At 40.3% G+C, this 17,990-nt stretch overlaps 1 protein-coding gene across 1 annotated transcript in view; it reads right to left on the reverse strand.

Annotated features, from left to right (window-relative positions):
- Positions 1-11,158, reverse strand: part of LOC135709193 (uncharacterized) — a 345,728-nt gene extending 334,570 nt beyond the window's left edge. The window contains exon 1 of the mRNA XM_065231416.1: positions 10,704-11,158. The gene's annotated coding sequence lies outside the window, so the exon portion shown is untranslated. The remainder of the gene's footprint in view (positions 1-10,703) is intronic.
- Between the last annotated feature and the right edge of the window lie 6,832 nt (positions 11,159-17,990).

The following is a 17,990-nucleotide window of genomic DNA, read 5'->3' on the forward strand; positions in this document are numbered from 1 at the left end:
CATGCACCACTTCCAGTAAGCCTTTCTGCGGACGTGTACGCATACGGTGCATTTCACTTACACTACCAGCTGTCACGCAAAATTAAATGGGATATTTTCAACAATATAATTTACGCTAGTGTTTGTGAGACCGCTCGGCGAGAACCTAACGCAACCAACTCAATTTGACAGCTTTCTTTCTTTAACATTGCTTAACGATGTATACGACAAAACGTGAATTCAAGTGTAAAAATGATCCTCAAAAGTTTTGTTACGCGTGTGGCAACTATATATTTACAAAATCGGTCAATTTCACTGCTTCGTTGCAAACTGCATACAGGCTTTATTTTAAAATTGATCCTGGAGACTTTGACTAACCGTGGATTCCAAAAGTATTATGTAGTTCGTGCAAAACGTGCTTGGCTAGGTGGATGTCAGGCGCAAGGTAAATTGATTTTTTGAATAACTTTCATATAAACAATTTATGTACGGCATCTCGGAGAGAGAGGTTAGGGTTTCGCTTGAAACTACCGGCAACTCTCTTTGTCGTCTCAGCGGCTTCCGGTTTTCGATTTCCCCCCGATCCAGACTTCCTGGCTGTCGACAAACGTTCCCCAAACACTTTAATTACATTTGTAACGGTTGATTTGGCAACTTTTAGCGATTTTGCCAACTTTGCGTGCGAGTAGCTCGGATTTTCGCGATGCGCGAGCAAAATTTTGATACGCTGCTCTTCTTGCTTGGACGGCATTTTGACAACTGAAGAGTGAATTCCAAAATCAAAATAGGAGCAACATTCTACACACACACACCTTCAAAATGAGGGGTGTTCAGGTTTTTTAAATGCAAAATTGAAAGAAATACGTCAAGTTGATATTGACCAAATTTTGACCGTATCACCCTTTAGTGCTTTGTTCTTTCCTGATCGACATTATCTTACTTCATCTATTTTTGATAAGTGTAGTTACTAACTCACTTATTTGTTATCCGTCAGTCGCTATTTGTCCTTTGACATGCCCACCATATGGCGTCGACCGTTTTGTCATGCAACGGATTGTTATTTCTGCTTGACAAAAGTTTAGCAACAAGGACGTCACAAAACAGTTGAGTATACACAAGTGGCTTCTATGACAAAACCTGTTCCACATTCAAGTTCGGTCCCGTATCCTGTTTATCCAAAGCGGAAACGAGCGCCCTCTGTTGAATCGACCGTTACAAAAAGTGAGCAGGAATTCAAGGAGGAATGCGAGGAAGACTTCGAGGTGGACTTGGAAAGAAACCCAAAACTGTTTACACAATCCGAATTTAATGATTTGGTGCGAGATCTCGACTTATCGAAGGAGAAATCCGAATTTCTGGCATCACGCTTGAAAGAACACAACATGCTGAGCAAGGAGGTCAACATTTCTTGTCACAGGAATCGTCACAAGAAATTTGACAAATATTATTCTACAAAGGACAAGGCATGTTTTTGCCATGACGTAAACGACTTGTTTGAAGAGTTTGGTGAGCCATATGATCCAGCTGAATGGCGTTTATTCATCGATAGCAGCAAGTTGAGCTTGAAAGCCGTTTTACTGCATCAAGGGAATGAGAAACCTTCTATTCCATTAGCTCATGCCGTTAATATGAAGGAAACGTATGAATCAATGGCTCTATTGCTCAATTTGATAAATTACAATCAACACAATTGAGCCGGCGCCGGTGGTGTAGTGGTAAGCGTGACTGCTTTCTAACACCCCGATGGGTCTGGGTTCAATCCCAGCCGAGGTCGGTGGGATTTTTCTGAGGCATAAAAATCTCTGGTCACGTCTTCCTTCGGAAGGGAAGTAAAGCCGTTGGTCCCGGCCCATGTGTATTGAATGGGTGCGATATCCTACGCAAGTGTGGAAGCTGCCTTCCTTGCACATTCGATTGCCGTCATTGGATGGCAATCGATGTCCGTCGGTGATTGGCACTAGATTGCGGAACAGAGACTGAGGTTAAAAAAAAAAAAAAAAAAAAAAAAATCAGCACAATTGGAAAATTTGTTCCGATCTTAAAGTGGTTGCCATGTTGACTGGATTGCAGCAGGGATACACAAAATATATGTGTTTTTTTATGTAAATGGGACAGTCGAGCTCGTAAGGAACACTACGTCCGAAAAGATTGGCCAAAACGGGATAATTTCACAATTGGTAAAGACAACGTTAAAAATGATCCTCTTGTGGTAAAAGAACGCATAATACTTCCACCACTACATATAAAACTTGGGCTATTCAAAAATTTCGTCAAAGCGTTGCAAAAAGAAGGGTCGGCATTCCAGTACTTGAAATCAGTATTTCCAAATTTATCTGACGCAAAGATAACGGCAGGTGTATTTGTTGGCCCACAGATCAAAAAACTGCTCAATGATTCCGCATTCAATACAGTTTTGACACCAGATGAGGAAGAAGCGTGGAAATCGTTCCAGCGTGTTGTCACAACCTTTTTAGGAAATTTCAGAAGCCCAGATTATGAGGAAGCCGTCGATGAATTGCTCAAAAATTATGAGAAAATAGGTATAAATCAAAAATATTGTGTTTGTTACATATAATTAATTTCAAATTCTTTTATTTCACTGAACACAGGTGTGAATATGTCTTTGAAGATACATTTCCTACATTCTCACATGGATTTTTTTTTTCCCGGAAAATCTTGGTGACGAGAGTGATGAGCACGGCGAACGTTTTCACCAACAAATGAAGATGATGGAACGTCGTTACCAAGGGTTTTGGGATGAAGCAATGATGGGTGACTATTGTTGGTTTCTGATTCGAGAAACAAGTTCAAAACATCGAAGGCAAAGTCATTCGATTCTCAATCATTTTTAATAAAACCTAAATAAATTTCTTTTGTATCAACTCGGTTTTAAATCCTGATATGCCTTAATCAAATTGATATGTAGAGAAAAGAATCTCCCATGAAAACTTTACATGCGATTTGGATGCTTACAACGACACCTAGAAAAGGAACTCTAAAGCTGTTGTATTTCAGCAACATTTTTAAGTGTTTTACAAAAATGCTCACAACTTCGACAATTTCCAAACGATTTCATCCATTAAAGGCTCATTTTCTCCGGTTTTGAATGGACGTTAAGAATAAATTATGGAATGATTTTTTGAATCTTTTTATCCCATTAAAAATGTTGATTAAAACAAGATTTTTATGGAAAATTCGCAGGAAAAATAAAAAAAAAATGCTGTAAATTTTTAAATAACTTCAAAATTAAATTTTTAATTAAGACATAATATTCTAGTGAACGATAGCAAATTCGATTTTAAATTTTTTTAGCTTCATTTTCATAAAAAAAGATTTAAAATTGGTGCACTGGTTCCAAAGATATTGACATTTTAGTAATCGTACTTTTGTCCAAAATTCAAAAAATCAAAATTTTTGTATATCTCAAAAATGGCTCTACTTTAATTTTTTCTGACCACGGCATTGAATTCAGCGTAGGATTTTGCATTGGAAATGATCATCACCTTACCGAGTTCAAAAATGCTGTAAACTAGTGTAACTTGAAGGAGAGGACGGATCCTTCCCAGGTTTCCGGATGGGTATGACTTTAGCTGACTTCCAACACGAGGGGAAGTAGCCAAGTCTGAGGCACTGATTAAAAATCAGTGCCAGATGGTTGTAGAATCTGGAACTCAAGTGTTTGAGTTCCAGATTCAGGATGCTGTCGAAACCTGGGGCCTTCATGTTTTTAGATGATTTAATATAGGCCAACAGTTCGTCAGCCGTAATCTCGGATTCCTCGGAAAAACTATTGGGAATCTGATGGCGGTTGGTTGCGTTTTCAGCAACCTCAGCTTCGTGAGGGCTGATGATGTTTTGTCCGAGATTATGGGACCTGACGAAGTGTTGACCTATCGCGGCTGCCTTCTCTAAAGGGGGTTATCAGATGAACCACTCCACAGTGGGAAAAAATCGACCCAAAATCCCACTTAATTAGACGGCGCACGGTAGGAGTCCTGCAAATAGCCTATCTTATGCGAAAAAATTCAAAGAATCGATTGGTGGTGGTCCCGTTTAGGGTTGACTTCGGGAAGTGGTCCGTTTTGCCCGATTTACCCCTAATTTTGGAATAAAAAATATAATAATCATCCAGAACTGAACTTGGCGCGCTTAAATTGAGCCAACGTGAACATTATCCTTGTAAAAAGAACTGATGAGTTGAATGGAGCTAGTTTTACTTTGATCAGACGTCAATAAGTGGTCCATTTTACCCGATTTCCCCTTGGCCTATTTAAACAAAATATAAACTTTATGCACTGTAAAACCCCATTTTACCCTATATTCCCCTCAAACTTGAACAAACTCATATATCATGTAGTATAGATTAGCGTCATTAATATTACACGCACTTACACTGTACTTATGTAAAAATGTCCGGAGAATCGAATGGTGATGGTTCCGTCTTGGTCAGACTTCAGGAAGTGGTCTATTTTGCCCGATCTCCCCTTTAATTAAAAAACCTATATAAATCAAGTGGAAATTTGAACTGGTACTATAATGTATAAACCTATATGCAATAAATTATCGTAGAATTATCCAAGGAATTGAATGGTGCTAGCCCCGTCTTAGGGTGACCTCTGCAAAACCCCATTTTACCCAATATTCTCCTCAAACTTGAACAAATTCTTACATTGTGTGGTTTTATAGATTGGCGTCATTAATATTACACGCACTTGCACTATAACCCAGCCGCTCTAGCATGATCTTGCTTTGCAGCTGCGCCTTTACCGACTTTTCACAGGGGGGCTTAAAACAAACGACTAATTTAAATGCAAACAAACCAGACAAATTCGCTTTACTTTAAGGACAATTATAGGGTTTTATATTCTTATTAATTAGGACAATTATAGGGTTTCATATTCTGCAACTAGGACTTTCGGTAACATCAACAAAAGAAAACCAAAGCACTTTAAGACAATTTGAACTGAAGTTTTTTTTTATAATTGAAGTTAGTTTCAAATATGTTAACGAATCGTGATATTGTGAAAATATGTTTGAACTCAGATCGTAGCAAAGCTCGTCTCATTCAGCTCTTTGTAGCAACTTCCAGTGAAAGTGAAAAGTTGGTTCGACGAGACGTTGACCATAGGGTCCGTGGATTCTTCGACGTTGGAGGAAAGTGCATGGACAGACCAAATTCTTTTCTACTCAGAAAACATGGCTGGATACAGTTTACTTGGTGAGTAGCAATGTACATATTCAGAACTTTATTGTGGTTCCGGTGCTACTACACAAGGCACTTGTTGATTCTAAATGGCGATTACTATTATTCTTATTCAAAGTTCTATGCAACTAAAACATTTATTAAGGAAAAAAGGACACATTTAATCACAGGGAACCAGTATTCTGCATCTTCTTATTTTAGGCTTTTAACTCTTCTTTTGCAAGCATTCTGCCGGGTCTCATCTAAGTGTTCTAGATGAACTTCCTCAGTATATATTAGTACTCAGTACTTGGTATAAATTACCAAAACAAACCGACTTCATTCATTCGTTCTTTTTTTAATATCTATGAAAAATTACAGAAAATATGAAAACTGTTTACGCAACGTTCAGCTGTTGAGATTTCGGTGAAATTTTACAGATTTCTATAAAAAAATATAAAAGTTTTTAGGGAAGGGGTAGTTAAAATTTGCTCTCAAATTTGGGTTGTATTTAAATAGCGTGTAGGGGATGAAATGTATGCTGTCTTTTATCTAAACCAGTACGGCCATTTCCGTAATGGAAAACAGGCTATTTTTGGCCTTTTTAATGTTACCAATAACAATAAAGTAATTTTCGCTAAATATATCAACTGTAAGGCTTTGCCAAAAGCCTATTCCAACATTTTGATGGCATTGGTAATAAATGTTACTTCACTTCGAAGATCAAATGAGGATCTTACTGCTGAGGTAATCCTTCTTGGATATCGGTTTGGAAAATTCCTCTTCGATCCTTCAGATTCTTATAGTAAACTGCTTGGAAGTCGATTTGGATAAAAATTTACTGCCGCTATGGCGCCTAAACGCAAAAGAAAGGGACAAACTCTTGATCCCCCTTCTGATGAAATTAATTTGAGTAATCAATTTGATTTGCTCACGGATGATGAGAATGATCCATCATCCAAGAAAAATTCTAGTAAACTTTCCCGGCGTAATGCTTTACTTTATCGTCCCCAAATTTTGCACAGTTGTTTGAGACCCCAAATGAAATCAAAAAAAGGTTGTTCTCGATTGGTGAGGTAAAGTTTGCGTTTTTTCATATAACGATGACCCACTCTAATACCTACTCCCCTAGCTGCTAACAATGTTCAGCGAGTAAATGGAGCTACCTATGCTGCTATTGCAGCGAGTAGAAATCAAAATACTAACCCAGCGTAATTCTTACGGAAATTTTGACAATTTTGACTTAGGAAGCATTACTGCCCCCCAAGATTTTTTACAGAAATCATTAATTGTCATAATTTCTGATATGCGTAAAACTAACTCCATGTTTGATGCTATTCAAACTGGGGTAAAATTTGCAAATAATATTGTCATGACTTTAAAATTCAGCAATGGATTTTAAAGCATTAAATATTTTAAATTGGAATGCTCGATCTCTTAAAGATAATGAAGACGAGCTATTTAACTTTTTGAGAGTTCATAACGTGCATATTGCCGTTATTACTGAAACGTTCCTTAAACCTGACCATAAGGTTAAGAAGGACTCAAATTATTTAATTTATAGAAATGATCGTCTTGATGGACCCTGTGGTGGCGTTGCCATTATTGTTCATAGAAGAATCGAACACAAAATTCTTTCTTCATTTGAAACCAAAGTTTTTGAAACTTTGGGAGTTTCTTTTGAAACAAAATTTGGAAAACTGACGTTTATAGCTGCCTATCTGCCATTCCAATGCTTAGGCCAGCAAAAGAACTTTCTCAAGAGTTACCTTCAAAGACTTACACTACCGATCATAAGTTTAAGGACACCACCAAAAAACCATGCAAATATGTTTTGTTCAATTTTCGATCTCCAAAGGTATGAATGGTATAGCATAAGGTAAGGTCCATTAATTATGTCATGCAAATTTGGCCCATTTTCAACCTCCCCTCCCACCTTTGTCACATTTTTGATATGGACCTTAAGGGGGTAGTCCACTCTGGCGGCATGAAAAATAGGTTATTTTCACGAATTTTTTTTAGGGTAACGATCAATTCAAAAAAAGGAATGCATGGTTTTGTCAATTGAAATGTCCTCTTTAATTGAGATTTTTTTTTTGGCGCGATTGGATGTCTCCTGTAGCCGCTGCACCAGGTTCCCCAGGAGACCTCCCGTCTGAGTCGTCGCGGGGCGGGACGTGTGGCGGTCACACCACTGGCACTGGAACAACGAATTTTTTTGTGGTTATTCTCTGATAAATGACCCAGTCTTGTACTTAGCCGTTTTTGATTTGGTTGAAAAATAAAAATTTGGCGACGTTTTGAAAAAAAAAGTCTGTTTTTGTACCCTAAAATTGGAGATAAAAGCTTGCACCAAAAATCCATTTTTGATTCTTTTGAAAATCGGCTACGTACAAGACTAGAAAAAAAGGTACTTAACTCGAAAATTCAATCACCATTTAAATCGAATGAGCCGTTTCTTAAATACAGCGTCCGCCAATTTTGAAAACATCGTTTAGAGATAATCGCGTTTAAAGTTTTGAGCCATCTGGTAACGACGCGGCAGCAGTTGGAACTACTAAGACACGCCGTTTCGCCGGTAACGGGCGGGTACTCCGAGCGCTCACCTGAGCGCGCTTGGAGCGTCTGGACACAAGTCCACTAATCGGCTTATAACTTTGGAACGATGTCACTTACGGACTTGCGGTCAAGTCTATGTCAAAGTAGACATTCCAAAGTTATTTTTAAAGCCAAAAAAAAGATTTTTTTTTAATTTCCAGGGTGGACTACCCTCTTAATTGTTTATTGTGAGGCTCGTTACAGTTTCCAAAAACCAACCCCCCTCCCCCTAAAAGCGTGACATAATTAATGGACGATCCCTAAGTGTTCTACTACTAAAATTAGGCCAACCCAATTCTGATAAAATCAGTCACGATTCTTCAGAGTAAATTTTGAAAAATATTGTAACTTTGGGTGAACTTTTAGCACACAGAATTTGAAAATTATATTGAACAATTTGCCTACGATGCCATTCAATACCTTTCAAATGATCTAAAGAGAACGAAAATTGGACATAACATGACAGAGATATGAACATAACAAATTTTTCATGTTTTGTTGGGGGTGTCCTTAAACTTATGCTTTGGAGTGTACCCGTCATAGATCTAAATTCTTCATTATTGGTGATTTTAATGCAAAACACCGCTCATGGAATAATGCTCAAAGCAATTCCAATGGTTATATTCTTTTTGATGATTGTTCTGCAGGTTATTAGACACTATTAGGAGACACTATTCAATATCCAAACAGTCCAACATGCTTTTCTTCTGCAAGAAATTCCTCAACTATTGATTTGGTCTTAACTGATTCATGTCAACTCTGAAGCCAATTGGTTACCCATGCTGGCTTCGGTTCTGATCACTTTCCAGTAATTTTTGAAATATCCCAAGAAATAATTTCTAATCCCAACAGCTCTACTTTCAATTACCATAGAGCTGATTGGGAGCAATATCGAACATTTATGGAATATAACTTCGATCCATCATTCCTTTGCAAACCAAAGATGAAATTAATTATGCTCTTGAATCACTGACTACTTCTATAGTTGAAGCAAGAGCTGCCTCAGTTCCCAAAATGCGAGTATAAATTCGATTCAATTATAATAGACGACGATTTTCAGCTATTGATCCGTCTTAAAAATGTCCGTAGGAGACAATATCAAAGAACACGCGTTCCTGCCATGAAAGTTATCTGGCAGGATTTGCGAAAACAAATTAAAAAGCGATTATCTGCCCTGAGGAACAAAACTCTTGAAAATAATGTTTCTAAATTAGACCCAAGTTCCAAACCCTTTTGAAAACTCACAAAAATTTTGAAAAAACCTCAAAAGCCTATTCCAGCGCTTAAAGAAGGTGGTAAAATTTTGATCACAAATTTGGAAAAAGCTCAGAAACTTGCTAAGCAATTCGAGAGTTCCCATAATTTCAGTTTGGGTCTTACTAGTCCTATTGAGAATCAGGTTGCTCGGGATTATCTGAATATTTTATCTCGGGAAAATATTTTTGATGATTCCTGGGGGACTGATTTGGACGAAGTAAGGTCTATAACAAAAAAGTTTCGTAATATGAAAGCTCCAGGTGATGATGGAATTTTCTATATTCTCATAAAAAAAAACTCCCAGGGAATACCTTGTCTTTCTTGGTAAAATTATTTAACAGATGTTTCTTTTTGGCATACTTTCTTGATAAATGGAAAAATGCAAAAGTTGTTCCAGTTTTGAAGCCGGATAAAAATCCAGCTGAAGCTTCTAGCTACCGTCCAATAAGTTTACTTTTTGAAAAGATAATTTAGAATAGAATGATGCTTCACAGCAATACGAACTCAATCCTTGCAGATGAGCAGTTTGGATTTCGCCATGGGCATTCAACTACTCATCAACTCTTAAGAGTTACCCATTTAATTCGTTCAAACAAATCTGAAGGCCACTCAACTGGAGTTGCTCTTCTAGACATAGAAAAAACATTCGACAGTGTTTGATTGCTAAATTGAAAAAGTTTAATTTTCCATTCTTGGGCCTATATTGTATAACATTTTCACTTCGCACCTCCCTGATTTGCCTCAGGGTTGCCACAAATCTTTGTTCGCTGATGACACAGCCATTTCAGCTAAAAGAAGAAGTCTTCGTGTTATTTGCAGCAGACTGCAGAAAAGTTTAGACATTTTCTCTTCTTATTTACAAAAATGGAAGATTTATCCCAACGCTTCCAAAACTCAACTTATAATATTTCCACATAAGCCTAGAGCTTCCTTTTTGAAACCTAGTAGTAGTCACATAGTCACTATGAACGGAGTTCCAATTTCCTGGTCAAACCAAGTGAAATATCTTGGATTAATACTTGACCAAAAATTAACTTTTAAAGATCACATTGAGGGCATTCAAGCCAAATGTAACAAATATATAAAATGTTTGTATCCTCTTATAAACAGGAAATCCAACCTTTGCCTGACGAATAAACTTCTAATATTTAAACAAGTTTTTAGACCGGCCATGCTTTACGCTGTGCCAATATGGCCTAGTTGTTGCACTACCAGGAAAAAAGTACTTCAAAGGATTCGGATGATTTTGAAGTTGCCTCCCTGGTTCAGTTCTACCGAGGTACATAGAATTTTGAAGGTTGAGACTTTAGAACAAATGTCGAACAAAATAATCATTAATTAAGGCAAAAATCGTTGCAATCCTCAATTGCAACGATTAATCCCCTTTATACTTAGATAAGCTATAGTTTTTAGTTTTAAGATTTCGATTGTTATTCTCACATGCAGGTTTAAAAAACCTGTTTAAAATACTGAATTGTCAAGGCAGGAACAATGTAAAAACCCTTAGATATATATCATAACAATTAAGGCTGGTAAGTTACTGTAGTAACTGGAGCACCTAGGTTAAAATGAAATGTAATTTATTTTGAATTTGGAACAAATAAAAAGTAAAAAAAAATAAAAACAATTTGTTATTACTTTCAGTTTCCTGTTTATATGTAACTTTGCTATAACAATAGAAACGCACCTCTTCCGACGATAGTGACTCCCGTTGATGTAACAATCTTAATAACTCTCTATTGGTTCACAAAATATCACTTTCACTCCATCTCAGCAACCGCAAATCCTTCTTAGCAATATTTTCGCGTTTACCGCTTCACTCTAACTCAAATCACCGAAAAAATAGCTCGGCACTTCCACCCACGGCACTTCAGCAGCGAGCGCAAAAGTTTCCCGCCTTTCAGACCGTGGAATCACACAATTTCTCACGCTTTTATTTTGCCTTTCACTCAGCACGCTTCACATTTTCGGGTGTTTTTTTCCATGCATTCCTTATTTTCACAGTGTCAATCCTTCGACCCGATAACTAATTGCAACTTGTCATCACCTCATGGCTTCCGTTTAACAAATATGCTCACAATAATTCGCGAGAAAAATCTGATCGTTCTGGATGATCTAAGCCACCGTGACGAAAGCTCCCATTCGCAACACCGCCGTACGCCTAAAACCAGACCGCCCGACGAGCATGTTCAAAATTTACTGAAGCCGGATGGGATGCACACTGGACCAAAATATTTTCATTCCAAACCAGAAGGAAAGTTTCCCTCTCTCGGTTTGACGGAAGCTTCGGATTTTCCCCGTCGAGGCAGAGAGCGAGCGAGTTTTCCCGGAGCGAACGAGAGAGCCACTCTCCGTTTTCACTCCACTTGAGGTGAGGAGGCCCCCGAACCTAGCGCATTTATGTGGTTTTTCCTTGAGATCGGTGTTATTTTATTGGATGATGTTATTTATCAGGATCCCGTCTCGTGTGCGCGCGGGGGAAGTCTTAAGAAAATTATGTACGCTCTGCAATGGACGCAGGAAAGAACACGCGGGAATAGCTAAGTGAGCAGCTCTGGCGCCGACGTTCGCTCTCGTGTATTTGGTATGGTGGGAAGCGTAGGATGGAATCTCGCACGGTTTTTCACTGCAGGAGGGTGTTTTCTGATGTTTTGAAGGGAAAATATTGTGGTAGAAAGGTTCAACGGGACACACAACGTCAATGGGAGACGGTTTACTGGCAGCACGTGCCTGGAAGCGTGGGAAAATGCGCTATAGTAGTGTTCGTCATGAATGCATCGGAGGCATGGTGATATTTCATACAAAGCAATGGTTACTGTGCAGTCTTTAGTAGTACATACAGGATTAAACTGTTCACGTTTCATTTATTTATTATTTATTTATTCTGTCCTTTATCTCCGAAGTATTCGTTCAGAGTGCAATTTAATCTAAATTTCTAATTCTAACAAATTGTTACATTAAGGTCAAACTGATCGTTAACAGTGTTAAAACACGTATACATGTACTCAGAGTCAGAGGGTTGTTGTGAAACAAGTTGCAGTTTGTGTTTTTCTGGAACCCATAGAACCCTGTTGGTTTTCTTGCAGATCGGATATAGTTTCGGAGAAATGAACGAAACACTGAAATTTATAAATGAAACTGTGCTACTAACTGGCGTTTCTCGGCGATTACAGAATCGATTTGAAACGATATATGAACAAAATAGTGATATTTCAATATACAACTGTGTTTCTCACTCACTTTTGTGAAAAAGGATGGATCGATTTCGGTGCAACATGTATCCGTTCGATTTTGGCAATCAGCCCAAAAATTTAGTGTTGCCAAAATCGAACTGTGACAAAATCAAATGGTTTTATGTTGAAGTTTTATTTATGATTTCGTTGATTTTGGACCACCATGAGTCATCTTTATGACATAGAGGCTATTAATAATAAATCTTTTATTAAAAATTGTAATCATAAGGAGCAAAAATACATTATTTTCAAAATCTGTTCGTATTTGGCATGATGCCAAAACCGAGAACCGTGCCAAAAACGAACGGTTTTGTGGTTTTGTTGCCAAAACAGGTAATGTAGGGGAGCTTGGGGTAATACGCGACCTCTAAGGATGATGATCCAATTTCTCAAAATCACTTAACATTATTGTTTATTGTTTATTGTTGCCATACATCAACAGGCTGGCTGTAGCTCAAATGATGTTAATAATACTAATCATAAAAATAATAATAGTAAAATTACATGTCAAATAATCACAGAAAGAAAAACAAAGCAACATGGTCAAAATGTAAAAAAAAACATAAATGGAAATACACTAATTTTCTCTGTCAGTCACTGCGGCCGGCGAAAACAGATGAGAATCTCCGACGAAGCGCATCACGTGTGAGGTGGAAGTCGAATACAGATGCGACTCTATTGAACACACGCTGTAGTCTGCAAATCGCACCATATGCCCCGTAGTTCGTGCGACGCAGTGGCAGTTTCAGCATGAGGTTGTTACGGAGTGGTCGGGGTTGCACGTTTAGGTCAATTTGCCTTAGGATAGCCTCACAATCTATTCGTCCCTGTAGAGTGTCGGCGATAATCAAAGCTCTGTTGGTGTCCCTTCTAATCCGGAGAGGTTCAAGGTTTATCAGTTGGCAGCGACTCTCGTAGCTGGGCAGCCGAAGCGGATCTCTCCAGGGCAGTCTACGAAGCGCAAAACGAAGAAAGCGACGTTGAACAGATTCGATTCTCTCGGCACCATTGTTGTAATTCGGATTCCAAACCGCAGAACAATACTCAAGCGTCGATCGTACGAGGGAGCAGTAAAGAGATTTTAAGCAGTAGACATCGGTGAAATTCTTAGCTATCCTGAAGATGAATCCTAAAGTCCTAGACGACTTATTGATGACATAAGAAATGTGTTGCCTGAATGTTAACTGTGAATCCAACACCACACCCAGGTCTTTCACCTGATTCACGCGTTCGAGTGTCGTTCCAAGCAGGTCATAGCTGAATACAATCGGTTGCTTTTTTCGTGAGAACGTTATGGCAGAGCACTTTGCTGGGTTCACTACCATTCGATTTAAAGTACACCAACTGGCAAAGACATTAAGCTGATGTTGAAGATTGTGGTAGTCAGCGATCGAGCAAATTCGTAAAAATATTTTGAGGTCGTCTGCATATGCTAATCGAGGTCCTTCGATAACCAGGTTCACGTCGTTGAAGTAGAGTAGACAAATCAACGGTCCCAGATGGCTTCCCTGCGGTATACCTGATGTGGCAAAGAAGCTAGCTGATTTGCAATCTCCTATAGCAACCATAAGTTGGCGACCAGTAAGATACGAACGGAACCAACTCAAGAGATTACCGCTCACCCCAAGCCTGTCAAGTTTAGCAATCGCAATGTCATGATTCAACTTATCGAATGCCTCGGATAGATCGGTATATATAACGTCCGTCTGTACCCGTTCAGTCATACTATCGGTAATGTAGGATGTGAGGCATAGCAGATTGGTGGTTGTAGAGCGACCGCCAGTAAACCCGTGTTGATCAGCACTCAGATACTGCTTGCTGTGAGAGAGCAACGGTTCCATAATAACAAGCTCGAATAGTTTCGAAACAGCACTCAGCGATGTAATTCCACGATAGTTATCCACGGCTCGTTTGCTTCCCTTTTTGTGGACAGGAAACATGTGTGCACATTTCCAGAAGGATGGAAATATACAACTGGAGAATGACATCTGGAATAGACGGTGAAGTGGAGTTAACAAGCAAGCAATATGTTTCTTCAAAAACACGGACGGAACTCCATCGGGTCCAGGGTTGAAGGACGATTTGAGCTGCGTTGCAGCGTTAGAAATCATCTCAACGTTGACATCAATTGCACTCAGCGTTTGACCATTTAGTGGGATGTTCCTGGCTGCGAGGGAAACATGGTCGTCACTTAGTCTCTCATCAGTGAACACGCTGGCAAAATTGACAAAACAAAGGCGACAAATATCCTGCGGAGTGGAAGCGACTTCACTGTTCAATTCCATTGACGATGGGAGGCCAGATTCTCTGCGTTGCTCGTTCACGTAGTTCCAGAAGGATTTCGGGTGAAGTTTAAGGTTACGCTGAATACCTCGTTGAAATCGCAGAAAGCATCGACGACTGGCTCGCTGATACTCGTGATTAAGCCTCACGTAGTGATGTTTCAGAGGAAGCGTGCGATACTTCGTAAATCTTCTCAATGCTGCTCTCTTGATTGACTTCAACCTACGCAGCTCAATCGTCTGCCAGGGAGGGTGAGAGTCCTTGCGTTGAATTCTTTTCGGGACTGTCAATGACATATGCCAAGACATGAGAAAAAGTTTGCGCAGCGGCCTCAACGTCGTCATGATCGAGAATGTTCTCCCAGTCCATGTTTGACAACACATCTACAATGCTTCGATGGTCGGCCTTTCGAAAATCATAAGAAACCGCAGCAGGAAGACTATCGAAATCACGAACGAGATTGTCCTAAACAGTGACAATCAGAGGAGGGTGGTGCGGAACAAGCTTAACTAGTGGACAAGGTGCTGTGGAAATGAACGGAGCATTGTCCTGAGTGCTCACGAAGCAGAGGTCCAAACTACGGTTGTTCTCGTTGACTACGTAGTTAATTTGAGAAAGCGTTGCTACGCTATAGTTATCGAGAAGGCCGATAGCTCCTGCATGAAATACAGAACGTTCTGGATCTGGATAGAGAAAGCCGCTATGGGATGGTCTCCACGAAACGCCTGCTAGGTTAAAGTCCCCAAAAATGAATAGCTCATCAATTGGAGTCGCTCTTTCCATTACTGTGAAGACTGATTGACAGTGAGTCTCGATGAGTTCAAGATCACGAACTCGATCTGGTGGCATGTACAATGCGCACAAAAATAATGTGCGATCGCCCAGTTTAATGGCTGTCCAAACCTGTTCCACACTGTTCCACGATTCATTTTCGATTGCTCTCGCCTCCAATCCGGAACGGACAGCCACAAGAACGCCACCACCAGTAGATTTTCGGCTGTTGTTTGGATTCCGATCGCAACGAAAAACCTCATAATCGGATCCGAACACCTGGCTGGAAAGCGTTCGCGAATCGAGCCACGTCTCGCATAGGACAATCACATCATAGCAACGATCCGATACAGCAAGCCGGTAGTCGTCAACATCAGAATTCATTCCGCCGGCGTTTTGGAAGAAAATCACGATGTCCTGCTTGCGGCTTACAATCGAACGTCTGTTCTCCCTAGAAATCACGGAAGCATCAGGCAGCGAATGAACATTAACAATACCATGCGGATACTCGCCATAGTGACTGGGTTGGAAGACCCCCTCTCCACATCCGACTACAGGTCCGGAACGACTATGGTGAGCGGCGGCAGCAAATGGCTGGACTGAGACGGAGGGATCAGGGGCTTCCACGAGGCTTTCTACGGCACGTTCCGGGCTCCGAGGTACGAGAGTTGATTCGGCGGCATTCAAGGTGCTGAAATTTGGATCGGCATCAGACATCGTATTTGCGCTATTAATTATGTACTCGCCTGTTCTAGCAAGTTGGAAGACCCCCAATCCACATCTAAAATCAGGGCCAGGACGACTATGATGAACGCTGACAGGAATTAGCACGACTGAGTTAGAGGAACCGGGGGCTTCCATGAGGCTTTCCACGATGCGTCCCGGTTGCAAAGCAGATTGGTTCATCCAGAGTTCAGAAGACATCGAGCTTACTACGTCGTTTTCAGAAGGCGAGGTTGGATCGGATGGTTGCGTTAAGTATTCGCTGCTGGAAGCGGGAGGTGGCTCAGAAAAAGAAGGTTTTGGAACGTATCGATACTTGCCTGTAAGTACAGGCTGGAAGACCTCGTCACCGATTCCAAAACCAGGGCCAGGACGACTTCTGATGATTAGATCTACAAACAGCTCGACTGGTTCGGAGGGATCAGAGGCTTCCGAAGCGCTGTGTTGATGCGTTCACTACTTATTTATGAAAAATATACATTCTATTTCAGTGCAGTCATGTCCTGATGGATTTTACTTTACGCTTGATTTATATAGGATGCATACATGTAGGAGCTATCCTTAAGTTTTATTGTAGGAAGTATAAACAGGGTGTCGACTCAAAGTCGAAAAAAACAAATTCCCTGACTTTCCAGTCGGTTTTCAGAAAAATTCCAGTCCACAAAACTCCGTTAAAAGGTGTCCACGATGAAATTGACACACTATGAAATTGCTCTAACTTTTTAAACGTTGGGTAGAATTTAATGAAAATTTGGGTGGATTTAGTTCATAGTGCATTATTTACATCCTGCAAGTTTTAAAGTCCTGTGATCAAATCTCGCGGAAATGGAGTCGAAAGAACAGCTCGTGCGTGATAAAATCTTGCGCATTCATCACGAGAACAAGGATCTCTCGCATCGTTCCATCGCTAAAACGTTGGGAATCGCGAATTTCACGGTGTCGCGAGTGATTAAGCGGTTCGAGGAACGGTTGACCACCGATCGGAAGCCCAGAAGTGAAGGAAAAAGTATTCCGTACAACACCAAAAATCACAACCGCGTAGTTGGGGCCTTCAACCGAAATCCGAACGCCTCCGTTAGGGATGTGGCTAAGAAGCTGCACCTAAGCCGAAGTTTTGTCCAGAAGGCCATTAGTTTTGGCTGGGCTTCGAACGTTCAAGGTACAAAAGGCCCCTAATCGCGACGAGAAGCAGAACAAGTCCGCCAAAACCCGTGCCAGGAAGTTGTACCTCAACATGCTGACGAAAGTTGAATGCTGCATCATGGACCACGAAACATATGTGAAGGCCGACTTCAAACAGATCCCCGGCAACCTGTTTTTCACGGCCAAGGATAAGTTCAGCGTTCCGGAGCATGTTCGCACTCAGAAGATGTCCAAATTTGCGAAGAAATTCCTGGTTTGGCAAGCCATCTGCACGTGCGGGAAGCGGAGTGCACCTTTCGTGACCCAGGACACGATGAACGGACAGGTGTACATAAAAGAGTGCCTCCAGAAGCGGCTGCTTCCTCTCCTGAAGGCCCACAACGTCCCAACAATCTTCTGGCCGGATTTGGCCTCATGCCACTACTCCAACGACGTGCTGAAGTGGTATGCGGACAATAAGGTCAATTTCGTGCCGAAAATGTTCAACCCTCCCAACACTCCCGAGCTCCGCCCCATCGAGAAGTACTGGGCGATTATGAAGCAGCACCTTCTTAAACGACCTAAGGTAGTGAAGACAGTCGAGGAACTGAAGAAAGTATGGGTTTACATGCAAAAAACGGTTGATTCACAGGTTGTGCAGAATCTTATGGCCGGGGTTAAGGCCAAGGTGCGGGCATTTGCGTATGAACTGTAAATAAAACACGAGTAAAATGGTAAAATGAAGTTTAATAGTTATTTCTCAATCCCTGAAAATTTGATGGCATTCGGATGAAAACTCGAATTTTGCGAATCAATTTTGTGTGTGGCAATTTATTTTAACC

Source organism: Ochlerotatus camptorhynchus, unplaced genomic scaffold (genome assembly GCF_037179485.1).
Source record: "Ochlerotatus camptorhynchus isolate MF236.1 unplaced genomic scaffold, CSIRO-AGI_Acam_v1.1 ptg000355l, whole genome shotgun sequence".
NCBI lineage: Eukaryota > Metazoa > Arthropoda > Insecta > Diptera > Culicidae > Ochlerotatus > Ochlerotatus camptorhynchus.